This window comes from Sus scrofa, chromosome 6 (genome assembly GCF_000003025.6).
Source record: "Sus scrofa isolate TJ Tabasco breed Duroc chromosome 6, Sscrofa11.1, whole genome shotgun sequence".
NCBI lineage: Eukaryota > Metazoa > Chordata > Mammalia > Artiodactyla > Suidae > Sus > Sus scrofa.
In genome coordinates, this window is record NC_010448.4 from 170,376,620 (window position 1) to 170,395,386 (window position 18,767).

At 59.9% G+C, this 18,767-nt stretch overlaps 1 protein-coding gene across 5 annotated transcripts in view; it reads right to left on the minus strand.

Annotated features, from left to right (window-relative positions):
- KCNQ4 (potassium voltage-gated channel subfamily Q member 4) overlaps positions 1–18,767 on the minus strand; it is a 55,400-nt gene that overhangs the window by 30,485 nt on the left and 6,148 nt on the right. The window contains exon 1 of one of the 5 annotated variants that reach the window (XM_021096973.1): positions 2,503–2,620. The exons of the other annotated variants lie outside the window; for them this stretch is intronic. The gene's annotated coding sequence lies outside the window, so the exon portion shown is untranslated. Of the gene's footprint in view, positions 1–2,502; positions 2,621–18,767 lie in introns of those variants that run through there. 5 annotated transcript variants of the gene reach the window in all.

Consider the following 18,767-nt stretch of genomic DNA (forward strand, 5'->3'; position numbering starts at 1 on the left):
GAAAATGGGGATGGTGGGGAGAAGGACGCTTGTGGTTCTGGTCTGGGCCCTGGACGGATGTTGGTGCCGCGCGTGAGCTGAGACGGGAGAGCCCGGGGAGGAGCGGATGGACGGTGACGTGCTCCTTCGGGCATGTGGAGAGGGAGAGGGCCGGGGGCCACCGGGCAAACGCTCTGCGTGTGGAGCCGGAGACCTGAGCTGGAACTGCAGCTTTGGGGGACATCCAGGGAGAGGCGGTGACGGAGGCCACAGGCACAGCTGAGAGAGTCCAGAAGGCACGTCGCATTTAGAGGAGGACCCAGCGGAAAACCTCAGAGGCGCAGAAGGAGGGGACATCCTCCACCCAGACTGGGAACAAACGGCCAGGAGATGGGAGGGACATCGGAAGAGAGAGGCACCAGCCAAGAGAAGAAAGTATCTCAAGAAGGAGGGCGGGGACGACGGTGTCAAAAGCTGCCGAGAGGTCAAGCAAGATAAGGCCTGAAAAATGCCCACTGGTGTTGGTGACAAGTTGGTCACTGGGTACTTTGGCACAAGGGCAGCCTCAGCCGGAGGGGAGGAGCAGAGCAGGTCCAGACGGGGTGAGAAAGGGAGCAGGGCGCTGAGGGAGTAGAGACAGGGAGGGAGGTACAACTCCGTTAAGAAGTTTAACTGCAAAGAGTAGAGGCTGAGATGGGTGCCTGGAGATGGATGCAGAGCATCAGGGACAACCCATTGTGCTTTCTGTCCTTGTTGCTACGATGAGAGAGCCAGAGCGGAAGGAGCCAGGAGAGCGGGGAGGTCCACGACGTGAGAGCTGCAATGCCCGACAGAAAGAACTCCCAGGGCAGCTGGCCGCGGGGTCCCAGTGCAGGGGGAGGGCGCATGCGGCCCCAAAGGACCCCAGCAGTTTCCACGGTGACGGGTGGGCAGCGGGAGAGACCAGGCGGGAGAGGAGGCGCGGGAACAGCGGTGGCGAGCCCAGAGAGCATCCCGCCAGCCTCCGACTTCAATGGTCTCTGGGAAGGGGAGGCTCAGAGGTGGGGAGAGGGTGGGTGGGGGTCTGAAGAGGTGGAGGTCGGGAGAGGAAACGGACCAGGCCTGGAGGGGGTCGCAGGACCCCGACCCGGACCCCGACCCGCAAAGGCGAGGATGGGAGAAAGGACGCAGAACAGCGCAGGTGCTCTGCCCGTGGTATTTTTGGTCGGTCGGTTGGTTTGAGGGTCCTGATGATCCCGGGGGAGGAAGGATGTGTGGGATGAGGGGACCCCTTCCCCACCAAACCGAAGGAAATGCACCTGCAGGCCCTGCCCCTTCCTTCCTCCTGGGCCCCCTTCCTTCCTCTCTCCTCTCTCCAGTGTCCCTCCGCCCAGAGCCCTGCCAGGGTCGGCTGCCTCCCGGCCACCAGCTGGCACTCTCGTTTCGGCATCTGGCCTTGGACGGGTGCCAGCCTTTCCTCACCCCCCAGGCCAGGACCCTAAAGGCAAGGTCCTATCTTCTCTCAGCTAGGAGACCCTGAAGCCAGTCTGTCCCCATTCATCCAAGGTTCCAGGAGGGCAAAGGCCATGGCCCCCACCACCCTCCAGCAGAAAAGGGCATCTTGAGCCTCAGACCAGAGCTGACACTGAAGAGGGACTCCAGCCAGACCTGAGAGGCACTTCCTAATGGGGGAGGGGTGCCGTGCGGCCTGGAGGGCCCCGGCCTCTCTGAGGAGAGCAGGCTCAGGCTGGATCTTTCTCCTGCAGGGGGATAGAGGGGAGGGGCCGTCAGCCAGGCCTCAGAGCGAGGCTCTTTCCAAGAATCCTCAGGGGCTGGGACGAAAACTTTCCCCTGATCCAGCGATTCTAAATATGGCAAAGGGAGCAAAAGCACGTGACCCAGGGCCCCACACCAGGGGCTGCTCCTCGGCCCGCAGTTTCTCTGGGCTGGAGGCCTTCGCTGGGGCTCGGGGCAAGGGGGAGGTCTCCGTGGAGCCTCAGTTTCCCTGTCTGCAACATGAAGGTGGGGGACAGCTCCGTGAGAGCTAAAGTCCCTTCAGCCTCATGGCCAGCCAGTGGGGAGGCAGAAAGGAAACGACTGGCCTTCGGCTCAGCTCCAGATTCTTTGAGGCGATCCCTGGAGGGACAGCAGCCGCCAGGACATAATACAAACTATTAAAAAAATGCAGCCTCTTTAAGAAGACCAATTAGAAAAGGCATTCCCTTTAGCCTGAAAAATGATAAAAAGTTGACCCTTCCAAATGACCCCATTAGAAGCAAGCATCCCTTGCTCTGGGCTGATGCACCCCGGAGCACAGGCTAGATTCAGCACCTCCCACCCTCTCAGCCCGGCCCTTGGCATTGCACAGGATGCGGAGCTGCCCTGGGGCTGGCCTGAACACCACCAGCGCAGCCTTGGAAGGGCCAACTCCAGGTGGTGCCACACGGCTCTGTGCCCCCTCTTGGCCACCAGGAGATGGGCACTGACCCAAGTAAGCACCCCGCCCCAGTGGCTGGGCTGCGCCCAGGAGATTGTTTCTCTCACCATCGAGGCAAGTGGGCACAGGTGCAGAGAGAAGTGGAAATAAGATGCCACTCCAGAATCTCATCTCCCCTCTTGACTCTGTGAAGCCCAGATGCGCTGCCTGGCAAGAGGCCGCTACAGAGTCTTCCCGCTCCTTGCAGTACGTGTCCTCCATCTCCACCTGCCGATCTTTCTGGAGCCGGTGTGAAAGGTCTCGGTCCTGTGGTGGTGTGGAAGGCAGTGTCGTCTGGACAAAGGGTTGAATGAGTCACGGCCTCGTCCTCTCCCCCCAGGACCAGCTCCAAACCCTCCGACTTGTTCTCTAGGCTTCCCTCTGGCCAAGGGAAGCCAGTCCACCTCGTGCACCAGGAAAGTGGGCCGAGCAGCGTGTCAAGGGTGGGAATAGGAGGGAGCAGGGGCTGGCCACCTGTTCAGGGCTGGCCAGGCAGCGCTGACTCCTCAAATAAACAGGGAGCAGGGGCTCCCAGGCAGGAGGCCAGCACAGTGAAAGCAAACTAAGAGGTGGAAGTCAGGCAGCCTGGATTTTGGAAACTTAGACAAGCTGGCCAATAGAAACTTTCCCCCAATTCCACCGGGGCCGCTCTTGTGGACCTGGGGCCTCAGTTTTATGTGCTGAGCTTGGCATGAGATTTCAGGTGAACAATGAGCTTTGCTGCTTTTTGAAAAACTGTGAAATCCACCCATTTGCAGGCTCAGCCCCAAGCGCCGAGACATGATTATAAGGAAGGCCCTTACCCATCCCACCACCAACTCTCCATCACTCAGTGCCTCACTGATGCTCCACTGTCACAGCTGTCCCCCGCAGCAGCCCACAGAACTTTCCCACCCTCACTGTTGCTTATACTACGTCTCTCTCTCCTCCAGTCTGGCTGGGTTGGGGGACCGCCCACCCTATGCACCCTTAATCCCCCATCCCCAACTCCAGGCTCACCTCCATCACGGCATCTGCCTGAACACGTGGAAAGAGCTGTCTGAGCGCCTGCCTCCTTCCACAGACCAAGAGTTGGCTGACGTCCGGTGCTTTTCACCGTGAATACCCTGTGCCCAAGGTCTCCTGAGACAGGCGACGAGCCCAGCACTGCACCACTGACTGGTGCCACCCCCTCCCCGCTGTGCCACACCTGCTGGCCGCTCAACCCTCCCCACGACAGACGGCTCAGGAGGGGCCTGGGGAGGGCAGCACTGCCCGGGAGCCGCAGAGCACTGACTCCCTCAGCCACGCGCTCGTGACTTTACCGAGCGCTCGCCATGGGCCAGGCACAAAGACCATGCAGGGTCTTGCCTTCAGGGAGCTCACGCTTTCATGGGGGGAGATGGACGATAAACAAGACAGGGTTCAAAATGTCATGATGACGGAGGAAAAATGACATGGGGGAAGGGGACAAAGACCGTGGGCGTGGGAGTTGGGGGCTGTGCTATAGAGGCTGGGGGGGGCAGCATTGATAAGGTGACGCTTGGGCAGAGATCTGAAGGAAATGAGGAAAGGAGGTCGTGAGACCCACGGGTGTCTGAGAAGAGCGTTACGGAGTTCCCATCATGGCTCAGTGGTTAACGAACCTGACTAGGAACCATGAGGTTGCGGGTTCGCTCCCTGGCCTCACTCCGTGGGTTAAGGATCTGGTGTTGCCGTGAGCTGTGGTGTAGGTCGCAGACATGGCCTGGATCTGGCGTGGCTGTGGCTGTGGTATAGGCCAGTGGCTGCAGCTCCCATTGGACCCCTAGCTTGGGAACCTTCATGTGCCACAGGTATAGCTCTAAAAAGACAAAAAAAAAAAAAAAAAAAAAAAAAAAAAAGAGCAAGAGAGAGCGAGAGGGAGAGGGAGAGGGAGTTACTTTTTTCTTTTTAGGGCCACACCCCTGGCAAATGGATGTTCCCCCCAGGCTAGGGGTCCAATTGGAGCTGCAGCCACCAGCCTACACCACAGCCACAGCAACACCAGATCCGAGCCGAGTCTGCGACCTACACCACAGCTCACGGCAACGCCGGATCCTTAACCCACGGAGCGAGGCCAGGGATCATGGGTAGCAGTTGGATTCTTAACCCACTGAGCCACAGTGAGAGCTCCTGAGAAGAGAGTTCTGAGCAGAGGGGAAACACACGTGCAAAAGACTTGAGCCGGAGGGTGCCTGGTGTGTTCCAGAACCATCCAGAAAAGGTGCTCCCAGAGCAGTGTGGGCAAGGGGGAAAGTAGCAGGCAGGGAGGGCAGACAGGCCGTGGAGCTGGGAAGCAGAGCAGCTACTGGCTCTGGTGAGGATTCGGGGAGTCCAAGTGAGACGGGGCGTTTTGAGCAGAAAGTCACCTGATCTGACCTGTGTTTGCAGAAGATCACACAGGCTGTTGAGGAGAGAGCAGACTACGTGCTCTGAGGAGATGGGAGGGGAGGGGACAGGGGCGTCTGCCCCTGCCGTGAATTGAGAAGTGAATGGTATCATCCAAGCAAGAGATGATGGCAGTTTGCCACAGGGGAAGTAGAGGTGGCAAGAGGGGAGCAGAGACGGACTATATCTGGGCCCCGGATGGCCCCTTAGGGTCCATCAATCCTCTCTTTATAGATGGGCAACTCACCCCGCAGGGCACGATCCACCTGTGGTGACACAGGAGACCAGCAGCAGAGCTGGGCTGGCACCCAGACTCCCTGATCCCTTTTGAATTTCTCTTCTTCCTGTAGAAGGACCCAGGCACCGGCCCCTCACCCCCACCTCAAAAATTCCCTCCTCCTGGTATCAGGCCCTTCCTGCTGTAGGTGTCAGGGTGGCACGGGATTCAAGGATTACCCAGGCTCCAGCTACTTGAGCCTGGCAGGGGTAGAGTCACCTCTAAGAAGCCTTCTGTCCTCTGAATCAGCAGAACCTGGGCAGAGCGGGGGAGGGGAGGGAGGAAAGTCCAAAGAGGGGAGAGAGCTTCCTCCTTTGCCACTTGCTTCTCAGCACTCGGGGGCAGAGAGGGCACCAGGAGCTGACGGGGTGGAACAGGAGCTTTGGGAGGGCCGGGCCCTCTGGGGAGCACAGCCTGCGCCTGCAGACTCAGCCACTGAGATCGCCCCCAGCGGGAGGCTTAGGGGGAACAGTGGGGGAGGAACGAGGGATGCCTCTGCTAACAAGCAAAGCAGCACGCAACTTGCAGGCCACACCTGGGGCAGGTGGTTACAGCTGCCCTGAGAGGCTTGCTCATGGTGGGAAGCCCAAATCCAGGACAAACCAGACTGAATCCGGCAAGACCAGCTCCCGCGGGCTCTGACACCTGGAGAAGGCTTGCTGAGTGACCTTGGGCCTGTTCCACGGCCAAGGTGGAGGCTTCGTTAAGAGGATCTCAGGCTGGAAGCACATCTGCAGACATCCATCCCTCAGCTTCCTCAGCTTCGAAGGGGGATGTCCCAACTGACTCGGAGTCCCCCAGCAGGCAAAGGGTGCTCGGCAGCTCTGAGAAAGCAAGGTGCCAGGGCCGAAGGCCGCAGAAGCGGAGACACGGGGTGTGGACAGAGCCAGGAACCTGGGTCAGGAGGCTATCCTGTCTCTGCCCCCACTCAGCTGAGGGGCTGGGAAATTGTTTCAGTTTACTCCTTAGCAAGAGGACAGAGTTGAGTAGGGGCCTCCAAGGGAGTTCCTGTTGTGGCTCAACAGAAATGAAGCTAACTAGTAACCACGAGGACGAGGGTTCCATCCCTGACCTCGCTCAGTGGGGTAAGGATCCGGCGGTGCCGGTGCCGTGAGCTGCGGTGCAGGTCACAGACGCAGCTCAGATCCTGCTCCTCTTCTTCTGAGGAAGACAGATGCCTAAAGCGTATCAGAGATACGGGGCCTGAATTCAGCTCTGACCCTGACCCCCGCCAGGTTCAAGAACTCAGCCTTGGCTGCACGGCCTTGAGCAAGTGAACTGCCCCTCTCTGGGACTCAGTTGCTCCGTCTGTCTAATGGGGCCAACGATCCCTGGAGCAGCGGGCTGGAGGCAGGGGCCCAGCCCGGAGAACTCCGCGCTGAGGGGTGGCCTTAAGGCTTAGGTTCACCTCGGGACACAGAGGAGGAGGACACCAGGCGGGGCTCCTCGGCAGCGGGAGGGGCTCCCGGGGAGGGGCTCTGGGGGACTCCTCCCCGGGCGAAGCCCCCGCGCCTCCCCCCCGCCCCGCCCGGGGGCCCCTTCCCCTACGGCTGCAGGGCCGCCGCTGCGCGCTCGGAGGTCCCCGAGGACCCCGGGGCTGCGGCCCTGACTCGGCGGCGCGGGGCGGGGCGTACTCGAGGGGCGGGGCGAGGCGGTGGGCGGGCCCTGGGAGGGCGGAGCGTCGCCGGCACCCGGCACCGCGCGGGAGGGGCGCGGGCGGTGCTGCGGCTCCAGTTACCTCCCTGCGGCCTCCCCCGCCCCGCCGGTTTCTTTTTCCGTTTCCAAATTAACAATTGAAAACGCGGCGGCCTGAAAGGCGAGCAGCGGGCCAAGCGGAAAGTGTGAAGGTGCCGCCGCGTCCCCGAGGACGGGGCGGAGAGGGGGGCGAGACACCCCGACTGCCCCGGGATTGCCCACCCGTCGACGCCCGCTGCGGGGGCTGAGCATCCCAGGACCCGGAGATGCCAAGGCCCCTAAATCGGACCCTCGCCTTATCCAGCCCCCGGTGCTTTCCTGGGCAGGGTTGTAGGACCCAGTGCCCAGACACGAGGTGGTGCCAGTCCCCGAGGGGGTTGTGGAGGAGGCATTAAGACTGGGTTACTACTCTCGAGGCTTTGTGCCCAGAAGAGGCAGGTGCCAGGCAGCACCCTCATATCACCGTCCTTAAGAGCGCCCAGAGTCAGGTCGGTTCGCGTGTGCGCACAAAGAAGTCATTTCATCTGAGACTCAGTTTCCTCATCTGGCAAATGGGAAGGAAAGATACCCCGACCATACAGAGCTGGCTGTGAGTAGTAAATTAAAAGCGAAGATGCATGAGGCTGGTCACAGCGACCCCAATAGACGGAGGCTATTATTATCTTGGGTTGGAAGTGATGATAATATGGAGACTTGGCACCCCTCCCCCTCCACCCACAGCCAAAGGGGCTGTTCACCAATGGAGAACACTGGCCTCGACTGCTCTTTCCCTCCCCTCACTTCCTCAGGGCCTCCCCAAAGCCCCGCTGGACAGCTAAAGAAACAGGCCAGGAAGGTTCTTGTAAAGGGCTCAATGTCACATGTAAGTGACACGGACTAGGGCTCTAGCCCAGGTCCTACCCCCAGGCCAGGGCTCATCGTATGGAGATGAGTGGTCCCCGTGGCTGGGACCCTGGGCAGTGGACACCCCCTTCTCATTGTTCTAAAGATGTGTGCTGATACCAGGGCAGCTGAAAGGGATGGAGAGAGTCCCTGCTCCCGGACAACCAGGGACGTGGGCCAGGAGCCAGAGGGTGCACACCAGGAAAAGATACCGTTTCTAGGCCCCTGGCCTCCCTCGTGTAAGCTGCATGAATGCAGCGACTTATCAGTCTTACTCACCACCGTCTCTCCCACACTGAAAACAGGGCTTGGAGTAAGAGCAGGATATCAATTAATATGAGCTGAGTGAAGGAATGAGGGAGCAGGTCCCTGCTAGGCAGCTGTGGCCTCCCACTCACCACCTATGTGGGGAGGGGTGTGGGGAAGAGGCGCTCCCCTCCCCAGTAGGGAGATCCAGGACGGGGGCGGGGCGATGGGGGAAGGAGGCGGGAACTGAGACGGAGCAAGGAGGACGGAAGAGAAGAGGTTCCGGGAGCTCCCCCTGCGGCGCAACAGGATCCTGGGTTCGACCCGGCCCAGCACAGTGGGTAAAGGATCCGGCTTAGCACAAGCTGTGGCTCGGATCTGACCCCCGGGCTGGGAGCGCCATACGCCTGGGGGCAGCCAAAAGAAAGACAAGGTTCCAGAAGGCAAAGTGGAGCTCAGCTCTTTCTTCCTAATCCCCCACTCCTGTCCGTCAGATACTCTCCCCATTCCTCCTCCTTCCAGCACCTCTTCACGGACCGCCGTGACTCCAGCTCCTTCCCCGCCCTCACCCCCAGTCCACTCACCTTGCAGTCGGAGCAGCCCTCCCCCATTTACGACCCTTCAGGGGCCGGTTGCTCATGGTTCACAGTCTGAAGCCAGGGCTCCTCAGCCCAGAGCTTGAGGCTGTGCACACTCCAAGCAGCAGCCACACTCCGCCCTCCAGACCGCGTCCATCTCCACCCTGCTGACTTTCCTGCTTCCCCTGTCCTCGGCACGGTCCCCCTTCCGCCTCAAGAATCCCTAATCTGGAGTTCCCATTGCGACTCAGCGGGTTAAGAACCTGACGTAGTGTCCATGAGGAGGCGGGTTTGATCCTGGCCTCGCTCAGCGGGGGAAGGATCTGGTGTAGATCACTGGTGCGGCTTGGATTCTGTGTTGCTGTGGCTGCGGCATAAGCCCCCCAAATGCCGCAGGTGTGGCCGTCAAAAAAAGAAAGAAAAGAGAACCCCAATCTGCTGTGAGAGGTGCTCCCCCAACTCCTGGTTGGGATTCCTGGCCCCCTCTGAACACCCCAGGACGCATCTGTGCTGAGAAGATTCTTACCTCTGTCCACCCCCACCCCACAGCGCATCGGGATCCATCCATCAAGGGCAAGGCCAGTTCTGACTCCCGCACATGCCCCAGCCTGGCCCAGGAGATGCTCAGACAGGATTTGGGAGGGAACCAGAAGACCCCCGTTGCCGGGGCCTTGAGCATCAGTGAGTAGGGATTTTTCCCAGGCTCCTCTGAATCCCAAGAGTTCTGGGTAAGGACAATTGGGGTTGCTGCAGAGGTGGGTGAGGGGAGGGAGGCCCGATGCAAGCCCACCCCAAACACCGGCGGGGCTGGGAAAGAGTGCAGATGGAGACCCGCACACTATAAATCTACACATTTCGAAGTTCTGGTCAAGCTAACAAGCTGTTAAATAGGTTCCGTCCTTCCTGACACACCTTCGCAATGCTCTGGAAAGGCTAGGTTTGAATTTAACAGCTTGGACTTCCTGGAGTTCTCTGCTGGAATCCGGCAGGGTGGGGGCAGCCAGCCCCTGCTCCCTGCCCTCCCGTCCCCATCCCACAGCGGGCCCTCCTCTCTTCCCACGCTGGGCTCCTCCCTCACCAGGAGGGGCCTTGAGTGCACTCCTGGGGCTGCCCCAGTCTGCTTGCAGCTACTTTGGCTACAAACAGCTGACCTTGGGCCCAGGAGCTCTCTCAACGGTGGCCCTTGGGCTGGCCAGCCAGGAAAGCCAGTGAGGCCTGTGCCAGCCCTGGAAAGGGCACACCCCTGGAATGCGTTCTGGAATAGAGAGGGCCATGCACGGATCCCCGGTTGATGGTGTCCGGGCACCTACAGGCTGAGTGGGCAGAATCCTGGGCCCCTACCCTTGACTTCACCTGGAACAGCCCTGCTTTGCGGTGTTTTATATTCCATCCTGCTGTGTCACATTTCAGTTCAAGAACCAGATCTTCCACTTAAAAGAGTTCGCAAGGCACCAATCTAGACCCTTCCCTCCTACGGACACCAGGGCAGCCGAGGTTTCGGGGTGCCAGGGACCACAGTCAGGAGCAGTTCAAAGCAAATCCAGGCCTTCATCCCAGGGCTCGGACCTCTCGTCCAGGCCCCAGCCTCCATGGGCACTTTTCTGATCAGTAAGACCCACTGCCTCCCACGGAGATGCCACTGGGAGACGGCGAGTGTCCAGTCCCTGGAAGGGACGCGGAGCTACTGCTGGGGCCTCTGGCCTTGACAGGGGCTGGACCCTCCTCGCAGGACGCCCAGCTCAGAAGTGGATGGAGAGGCCAGACCAGGCCCGAGAAGGAGAGGGAGTCCTGGTATAAATAACCGTGGGGGGCCGAGATGTTTGGGCCCGTCTCCTGGGCGACGGGTGTGTTTACTGCCCAGCGAGGGGGGGCACAGCCCACACATTTGCCTCCCTGACTTGTAGCCAAATTTCTCCAGGAAGGGGTGGCCCGGGATTAGCCCCAAACACTCCAGCTCCGCACCTCTAACAGGTCCTCCCCTAACTCTGCCCCAGCACAGGCCCTAAACCTCCCGGACACTGCCCCCCATCCTTCAGCCCCAAATGCTGCAGGCACTGCATCTGCAGCCACAAACGCCCCAGCATTTGCCTCCATAAGTCCCAACTCTGCTCAAATGGTGAGGCGGGGGGGTTGGGGGGCATGAGCAGGGCCAGGAAAGGCCCAAGCAGACTACCTGGGTGTGTGCCAGGGATTTGAGCTGGGACTGCTGGGCACGACGGGGGCAGGGACAAACCTCTCCCACAGCCCTGGCCAAGTCAGAGGAGGGCTGCAGCCCCCGGCTTAGGAAAGTGCAAATCCCTCTCCCCAGCCCAGTGCCCACCCCATGCCTGTCATGTGCAGGGTATTAGATGGCCAGACCCCATCGGGGGAGGGGCTGGCAGGTGCCCAGTGCTGCCAAGGCCAGCTCCTCTTCCCAGCCAGCCAGGCCAAGGGGGAAAAAAACCTCAACGCAGGAAGCCAAGAGGCAAGGTCCCCTTCCCCCTCGGGCAGCAGCTGCAGCCTGGCCCAAGCACGGAAGCACAGGGTTGGTGTGAGCTGAGTTCCAGCCTGCAGGCCAAGCCAGCCTACTCCCCGCCGCCCTGCCACGACCCACGCAACACGCACACACACACACACACACACTCTCTCTCTCTCTCTCTCTGCCCAACCGACTGATGGGTCTGGCTTGGGCCACCAGCTGCTTTTCACTGAGAGCAGAGGCTCAAAATAGGAGCTGTGCCCATCAGGGGACCTTGACAGGTGCCCAGACACCTGGGCTCCAGCCCCATGTCAGCCACTTCTCAGTTGAATGCTCTTGGGTAAGTCATTTCTCCTTTCTAAGCCTCAGTGTAAAATAGTGTAATAAATGTCTTCCTCCCGCGGAGTCAGGAGAATGCTCTGGGATCCACTGAATAAACATTAGTTAAGCCCCACAGTGGCCAGGAATATGCCTCCGAGTGCTTTTTGGAGCATCAGGTGGGAGAGGCAGTGTTCTTCCCAGTGGGAGGAAGTGTTTGAACCTAGAGGCTGAGGCTCAGGGATGTGAAGAGACCTGCCCAAGACCACACAGAGGGGACCCGCGCCGGGCCAGCCCTGCAAAGAGGCCTCCCCTGTACATCATTGCTGCTGGGGACACCTGACACTCTCGGGTTGAGCCTGGGCTCCACCCCCAACCTAAGTTTAATCCACGCTCTGTTCTGGGCCTCAGTTTCCCCCTCAGTAGAGTGAGGGGCCGGGGGCGGCAGCTGGGGGCGGGGCGGGATGGGTGATTTCCACACCCTACTGAGTTGGCAGAAAGGGAGGGAAGAAGCTTGGCAGGCTGGGCCTTCTGGCTCTGCCCCTTTCTCCAGGGCACCCCACCATCAGCCAGGGTGCTCTCGTGCGGCTTGCCTAAGGTCACTGTTCTGGGGACCCCCCCGAGGCCCCAGACCCCCTTTGCAGGTAGCCTCGGAGCCTGCACCCACCTGCTCTGCTCCCAAGGCCTCCTCACTTCAGCCACACACACCGTCCCCTGGCCAGGCTTTGCATAAGCAGCTCAACTTTCCATACAGGCAAAAATCCTAGGGCTCCGGCCCAGGTCTGGCCAGACCCTGGCAGGGACAGTGGGCAGCTCCAGAGGAGCCTCCCAGGGGGCTGGGTCGTGAGGGGAAGGCAGAGGGCAGGAGAGGCCAAGCAGAAGGCACCCCCAGGGCTCGCTGCTGGAGACGCCCCCCCAGTCTCCTTGCCAGGCCCAGGGAGGTGTTTCTTTTTGCTTTGCTTTGCTTTTCTTTTGCTTTTTAGGGCCACACCCACAGCATATGCAAGTGCCGGGCTCACACCCCAGCTACAGCAACTGGGGATCCGAGCTGTATCTGCAAACTACACCACAGCTCACGGCCACGCCAGATCCTTAACCCACTGAGTGAGGCCGGGGAGCGAACCCCCATCCTCGTGGATCCCAGTCGGCTTCGTTAACCGCTGAACCACGAAGGGAGGCCCCGGAGAGGGTTTCTAACACAGTCTGCCAGGCTGGCACGAGCTCCCTCCATAACTCGCCTCCTCAGGGAAGTCACTGCTCCTCAGCCCGGGGTTCTCAGCCCGGCCTTGCTCACGCCCCAGCCTCTTCTCTGCACACCTCCTGCCACCTCTAGGCTCCCACTCTCCTGCCCTCTCTCGGTTCTTTGCCAATGTCACGTTCAGCCCCCCCTCTGGGCGTGGCGCATGCTGGTCCCTCTGCCTGGAATGCTGTTCCCTCCTCCTCCTCCTCTTCGCCTAGTTGACTTCTACCCCCACGCACACCTCTGGTCTCGACTGAAACCTCTTCCTCCAGGAAGCCCTCCCATCCGCCCACGGCCAGTTTGGAGCTGGGCTCTGTGTGGGGCCCCCACAGGACTCCAAGATGCCAACCACTGCCAGTCTCTGGGGGCATCTCCCCGGGGAGGGGAGAGGGTATGATTCACGGCTCTTCCCCCAGCCCCTGGGACGCGGCCTGGCTGCGAGGGCCTGCCAGTCAGGACCCCCCCCAAATGAGAGAGCAAGAGGGTGGCATGAGACCCCAGGGGAGAACGGGGGGGGGCGGCGGCAGGACCTGAGCTTTAAGGCCCAACTGGTCCTCTCATCGGCCTCCCTCGCAGGCAGGCCCACGGCCCCAGCTGGGCATAATGGGGCGGCAATGAGGAGAAGCCTCTGGGGCTGGACTTCTGGGGTTCGAATCCCAGCCCCACCACCTACACCCAGGCAAGGTACTCAACCTCCCTGTGCCTCAGCCTCCTCATCAGAAAAATGGGCATAACAGTGGTACCCACACCTCCAGTCGATGAGAGAAAAAATGAGCCCAGAAGTGGCAGGTCTACACAGAGAGCATCTGGCCCATCAGCTGTTATTATCTTTATTATTTTTGAGAGCAGCAGCGGGGGACCCTGAGACTCAGAGAAGGGGGGTGCTGCCTGAAGCAACCCAGCAGGAAGATGTCTCTCTCTCTCTTTTTTTCTTTTTCTTTTTTTTGGCTGCGCCCTCAGCACGCGGAAGTTCCAGACCAGGGATCGAACCTGTTCCACAGCAGCAACTTAAGCCACAGCAGTGACGATGCTGAATCCTTAACCTCCCGAGCCACCAAGGAGCTCCAGGCAGGTGTCTCTAGCTTCCCCCTGCCACGCAACCCCCCCATACACTATAAGTGCCCCCCCTCCCCGCCGCAGCCTGTCCACGCGGCCCAGCAAACCTGCTCCCACCATCTCCCGGCGCAGAGTCCCTGCACACTCAGCCCTCGGTGCCGTCCTCCCAGACACCTGCAGTTTAGCGGCTGTGTGACAAGGCACATGCTAACCATTTACGCTTCAGCGTCCTCGTCTAAAACCATCGGGTAACAGCAGTGCCTACTTCCGAGGGCTCTTAGAAGGACTTTTTTTTTTAGGGCTGCACCCGTGGCATGTGGAGGTTCCCAGGCTAGGGGTCTAATCGGAGCCACAGCTACCAGCCTACACCAGAGCCACAGCAACGCGGGATCTGAGCCACGTCTGCAACCTACACCACAGCTCACAGCAACGCCCGCTGACGGAGGCCAGGGATCGAACCCGCATTCTCATGGATCCTAGTCAGGTTTGTTAACCGCTGAGCCACGAAGGGAACTCCAGAAGGACTCTTTTTTGGCCACATCTGTGACACGTTGAATTTCCCGGGCCACAGATGGAACCGGTGCCACAGCAGTGACAAAGCTGCATCCTCAACTGCTAGTCGGCCAGGGAGCTCCTCTCAGAAGGATTAAAGGAAACGGTGCGTGGAACACATCTGGTGCCACATCCTTTCTGGGCCAGACAAGGCAACGCATTGTGATCTGAAAACTGTCGTAACTCTGAGCCTGGCCCCTTCGTAAGGTCGTCACAGAGCCCCCCAGGAGACGGAGGGCTCCCCACCCTCTAATCCTTCCATCCCCACCCAAACTCCTCCTACTTCTGGCCCGGAGCTCAGGAGGGAGGAGGCAGGATGACGCCCGGACGCAGAGATTTCACGCACGGGTAAAATTTTCAAAAATAATTTAGGGACCACATAGGGTTGTCAACTTTTGATTTCGCCAAGTAAGGACATTTTTTAAAAATTCCCAGCCCCATCATTTCATAAAAGAAAGGACATAATCTCACACTAAAAGACAGTCCTTTAAATGGAATAAATTTAGCTCTGAGAAAGCCACCACGTTGTCCTTATTTTTCTCGGTTTGCCTTAGGCCACTGAGCAAAGGCTGGGTCTGCTGGCGCGTGAGAATCACTTGGAGCCCCGGGCTTAGGCGTCTCGCAGACAGGGGTTCGAATCCTGGCTCCACCGTGGACAAGATGCGTCCTTTGGTGCACGGCAGTTCCCCTTTCTCGGCCTCGGTTTCCCGTCTGGGAAATGGGAACAGCAGTGGTGCTGTCACACCGTGGTCCCTGGAGCGCTACATGGTCTGGTGTGTGCAGAGCACGGCTCTGACAAGAGACCACGCCAGCCCAGGCTCCCGGCCAGCGGCGCCTCCCTGTCCTGCCACTGCCTACGGCTTCCCGCTGCCCCGAAGGTCAAGCCCACCTCCACAGCCTGCACCTCGGGGCCCTGGACCCACCAGACTCTGCAGATCCTGGGACCAAGAGGCTGAAGGAGCACAGTGCCACCTCAAAGCCTTTGCTCTAGCTGTCACCTCCGCCTGGAGCGCTCAGGGCAAACACCCTAGGCGCTTCCCCAGCTCAGTGCCGGCACACAGAAGACCTAAGCATCCTCTCTCCACTTCTCTCCAGTCAGCAAAACCCTCCTCATCCTTACGACCGACCTCAAGGCCACCTTCACTCCCTGGCTCAGCACACAGGTACTAATCACCAAGCAACCAGGCGCTGTGCAAACCCCACCCCCCAGAAGAGCTCAGACACACGGAGATGAGTGAATAGAACTTGGGGTAGGGGGGTCCAAAGGGCCGCCAATTAAGCCTGGGATGGGGTGGACAGGGGGTGAGTCCAAAAAGATGTGATGCTCAAACGGATTTGAAGGATGAACAGGAATTCACCAGATGATGGGTGCGCAGGAGAACAGAACGAGACTGAGGCAGAAGGAAAAGCATCAAGAATATTAAATGGAGTTCCTGTCGTGGCGCAGTGGTTAACGAATCCGACTAGGAACCATGAGGTTGCAGGTTCGGTCCCTGCCCTTGCTCAGTGGGTTAACGATCCAGCGTTGCCGTGAGCTGTGGTGTAGGTTGCAGACGCGGCTCGGATCCTGCGTTGCTGTGCCTCTGGCGTAGGCCGGTGGCTACAGCTCTGATTCAACCCCTAGCCTGGGACCCTCCATATGCCGCGGGAGCGGCCCAAGAAATAGCAACAACAACAACAACAACAACAAAAGACAAAAAGACAAAAGACAAAAAAAAAAAAAGAATATTAAGTGGGAGCTCCCGTCGTGGCTCAGGGGTTAATGAATCTGACTAGGAACCATGAGGTTGCGGGTTTGATCCCTGGCCTCGCTCAGTGGGTTAAGGATCCGGCATTGCCGTGAGCTGTGGCGTAGGTCGCAGACATGACTTGGATCTGGCATTGCTGTGGCTGTGGTGTAGGCCAGGGGCTATGGCTCCGATTCGACCCTTAGCCTGGGAACCTCCATATGCCGCGGGTGCAGCCCTAAAAACCAAAAAAGAAAAGCGAATATTAAATGGCACACTTCTGGACACTATGGGTTGTTTCTTTTTCTTTCTCTCTCTCTCTCTCTCTCTTTTTTTTTTTTTTTTTTTTGTCTTTTTGTCTTTTTGTCTTCGTAGGGCCGCACCTGCAGCATATGAGAATTCCCAGGCTAGGGGTTGAATTGGAGCTGCACCTGCCAGACTATGCCAAAGCCACAGCAACGTGGGATCCAAGTGAACCACAGCTCATGGCAACGCCAGATCCTTAACCTGCTGAGTGGGGCCAGGGATCGAACCCACATCCTCAAGGATACTAGTTGGGTTCATAACACACTGAGCCGCAACGGGAACGCCTATAAATTGTTTCTTAGATGAGGAGCAAAGGATGCTTGAGAGCGGGGTTGCAGGGGGGTTCTGACTTGGCGCTGGGGCTGGAGGAGTCACTGTTGAGGGATGGGGTTAGGTTTGGAGATAGATGTGGAGTTTGAGGTGCCTGGGAGATGAGGAGGTGATGTGTCCACGGGAAGTGTCATGAGGGATGTGTCATCACAGAGGTGACAGTCCCCAAAGTCACAGGAGTATGTGAGATGCCCAACCCTCCAAACACACACACACACACACACACACACACACACACACACACACACACGGAAACGGTGCTTGGAGAGGAGGACCCAACAGAGCCCCCCGGAGCCCCAGCATTGAAGGGGCAGAAGGAGGAAGCAGAGCTCCTGACAGAACCCAGGGAAGAGCCCGAGGCGGGCTGAGGACGGTCAAGGGCAGGGAATGTTCGAGCAGGGAGGGCCCCTCACAAGGCAGCATGGCTGCACCCAGGGGCCGCATTTGGGACGCATGTCCTGCCCCTACCACTCATTAGCTATGTGGACCTCGGGCCTTGAGTTCCCTATCTGTAAGATGGAGCTAATTTATTTTTCAACAAAAAGGAAGATTAAGGGCATGGGGAAGAGGCATCGGCCACACGTGCCCCCCTCAATCCTGTGTCTCTCCCATCAGACTGCCACCAGTCCCCAGAGGCCAGAAGATTGGCTTCGTGAATGAAATCAGGGGCTGCCCCCCCACCCCCCCCAGCACAGGCTGGAACGGGAAGCAGTTTTCCTCTGTTCCCGGTGACTCCAGCACGACTCCCACCCACCGCGGAGAGGAGGTGGAGAAAGCCCCGTACCCTTCCCGCCTCCTGGCCTCAGTCTCCCTATCTGCGAAATGACGCCCTGGATCTGCTTGAGCGCGAACCCCGTCTGCCTCGGATGCCCTGAGGCAGGGTGACTGCAGGAAGGATGAGGGAGGAAGGCCTGTTCCCGGCCGCTGCTCCCGCCCCAGGGGAGGAGGCCTCACAGGCGCCTGGGTCCCCACTGTCCCCCGGGACTGGCCCACCCGGAAGAGGGTGGCACCCGGGCCAAGGAGGCAGGAGCAGAGGCGCCGGGGTTGCGCTGACCGAGCCGTTCCGTCTCCGCTCCTTCTCTTCCTACCCCCGCCCTCCCGGGGGACAGCCGAGCCCAGCAAAAAACAAACCCAAAGACAGTGACCTGGACGAGCCTGAGGCTCCCAGGGAGGCGCGGCAGGAAAGGAAGGAAGGAGCAGAGGCAGCCTGGGAGCCTCCACTCCACCAAATCAAAGGGTGCCCGACACAGAGGGGCTCCGAGGGGGCGGCTCCAGCCACGCTCCATCCGTCACGCCGTGAGGGACGGGTGCCCCTTGCTCGGTAGGGACAACGAGCAGGGGAGATTTTGTCCAGTCCAGCCGACAAGGCTTCCCAAGTATCCCAGGGACTCTCACTCTACCTCCTAGCTTGGGACCGTCAGTCCTTCTTGCTGTCTGACCTCCGTCTCTTCTGCTTCTGCGGATCCACTGATCTCTAGCAAGCTGTCTCCCCGCTGCCTCACCTGCCTGGCCTGGATGTCTAAGGAGCCTCGGGAGAACGTGTTCCCCAGATTTCCCTGCAGGGACTGCAGAGGGCCCCTGGGCCCGAGACCCACTCCACCCACTGTTCGGAATCACTCTGTTGCCTGCTCGCTTGGCTCCCTCCCTCAGGCGCTGCCCACGGATTCCCAGCCCAATTAGTCTGCTGCCTGGGGCTGCCCCTCCCGTTCTCACCGCCCCCGCCCCCCAGGTGCCAACCCCCAGGGCACGCGGATCCTGCCCCAGGGACAAGCTGCCCAGAACGCCTGGAGTCCTGCGGGGGCTGCTTCCCTGGAGGCCCCGGAGGTGTGACCAGCACCCTCTCCGCAGCCCCTCAGAGTCCCAGCTGGGGGCAGGCAGCCTTTGGCGCCCTTCTAAGTGCTGCCCGGTCCTCGGAGGGGCTCCGCGGGAAGGTGCTGGAAGAGAAACTCCCATCACCCTGCACGCCACCCCCACCCTACGAGACTCAAGGTCTGAGACAGCAGCTCCCCCCTCTCACCCAGAATCCTCTGTGCCAGGCGGCCCTTCGGGATCCACCTGCCTCTACGGCCCATTTTACAGAAGAGGCTCGTGAGGCACGAGGACGAGGGCAGGGCAGATGATATGTTGGCACGGAGACCGTCACATCACCTCTGGGATTCCCTGTCCCGTTCCCCAGTATGACACGCTCAGGAGAGTGTGGGGGATCGCCCTCCCCTCCCAGGGGTCCCTGGCTCTGCCCCCTGGACCCCCCGGCTCCCCTTCCACCTGCCTGTCCACGCT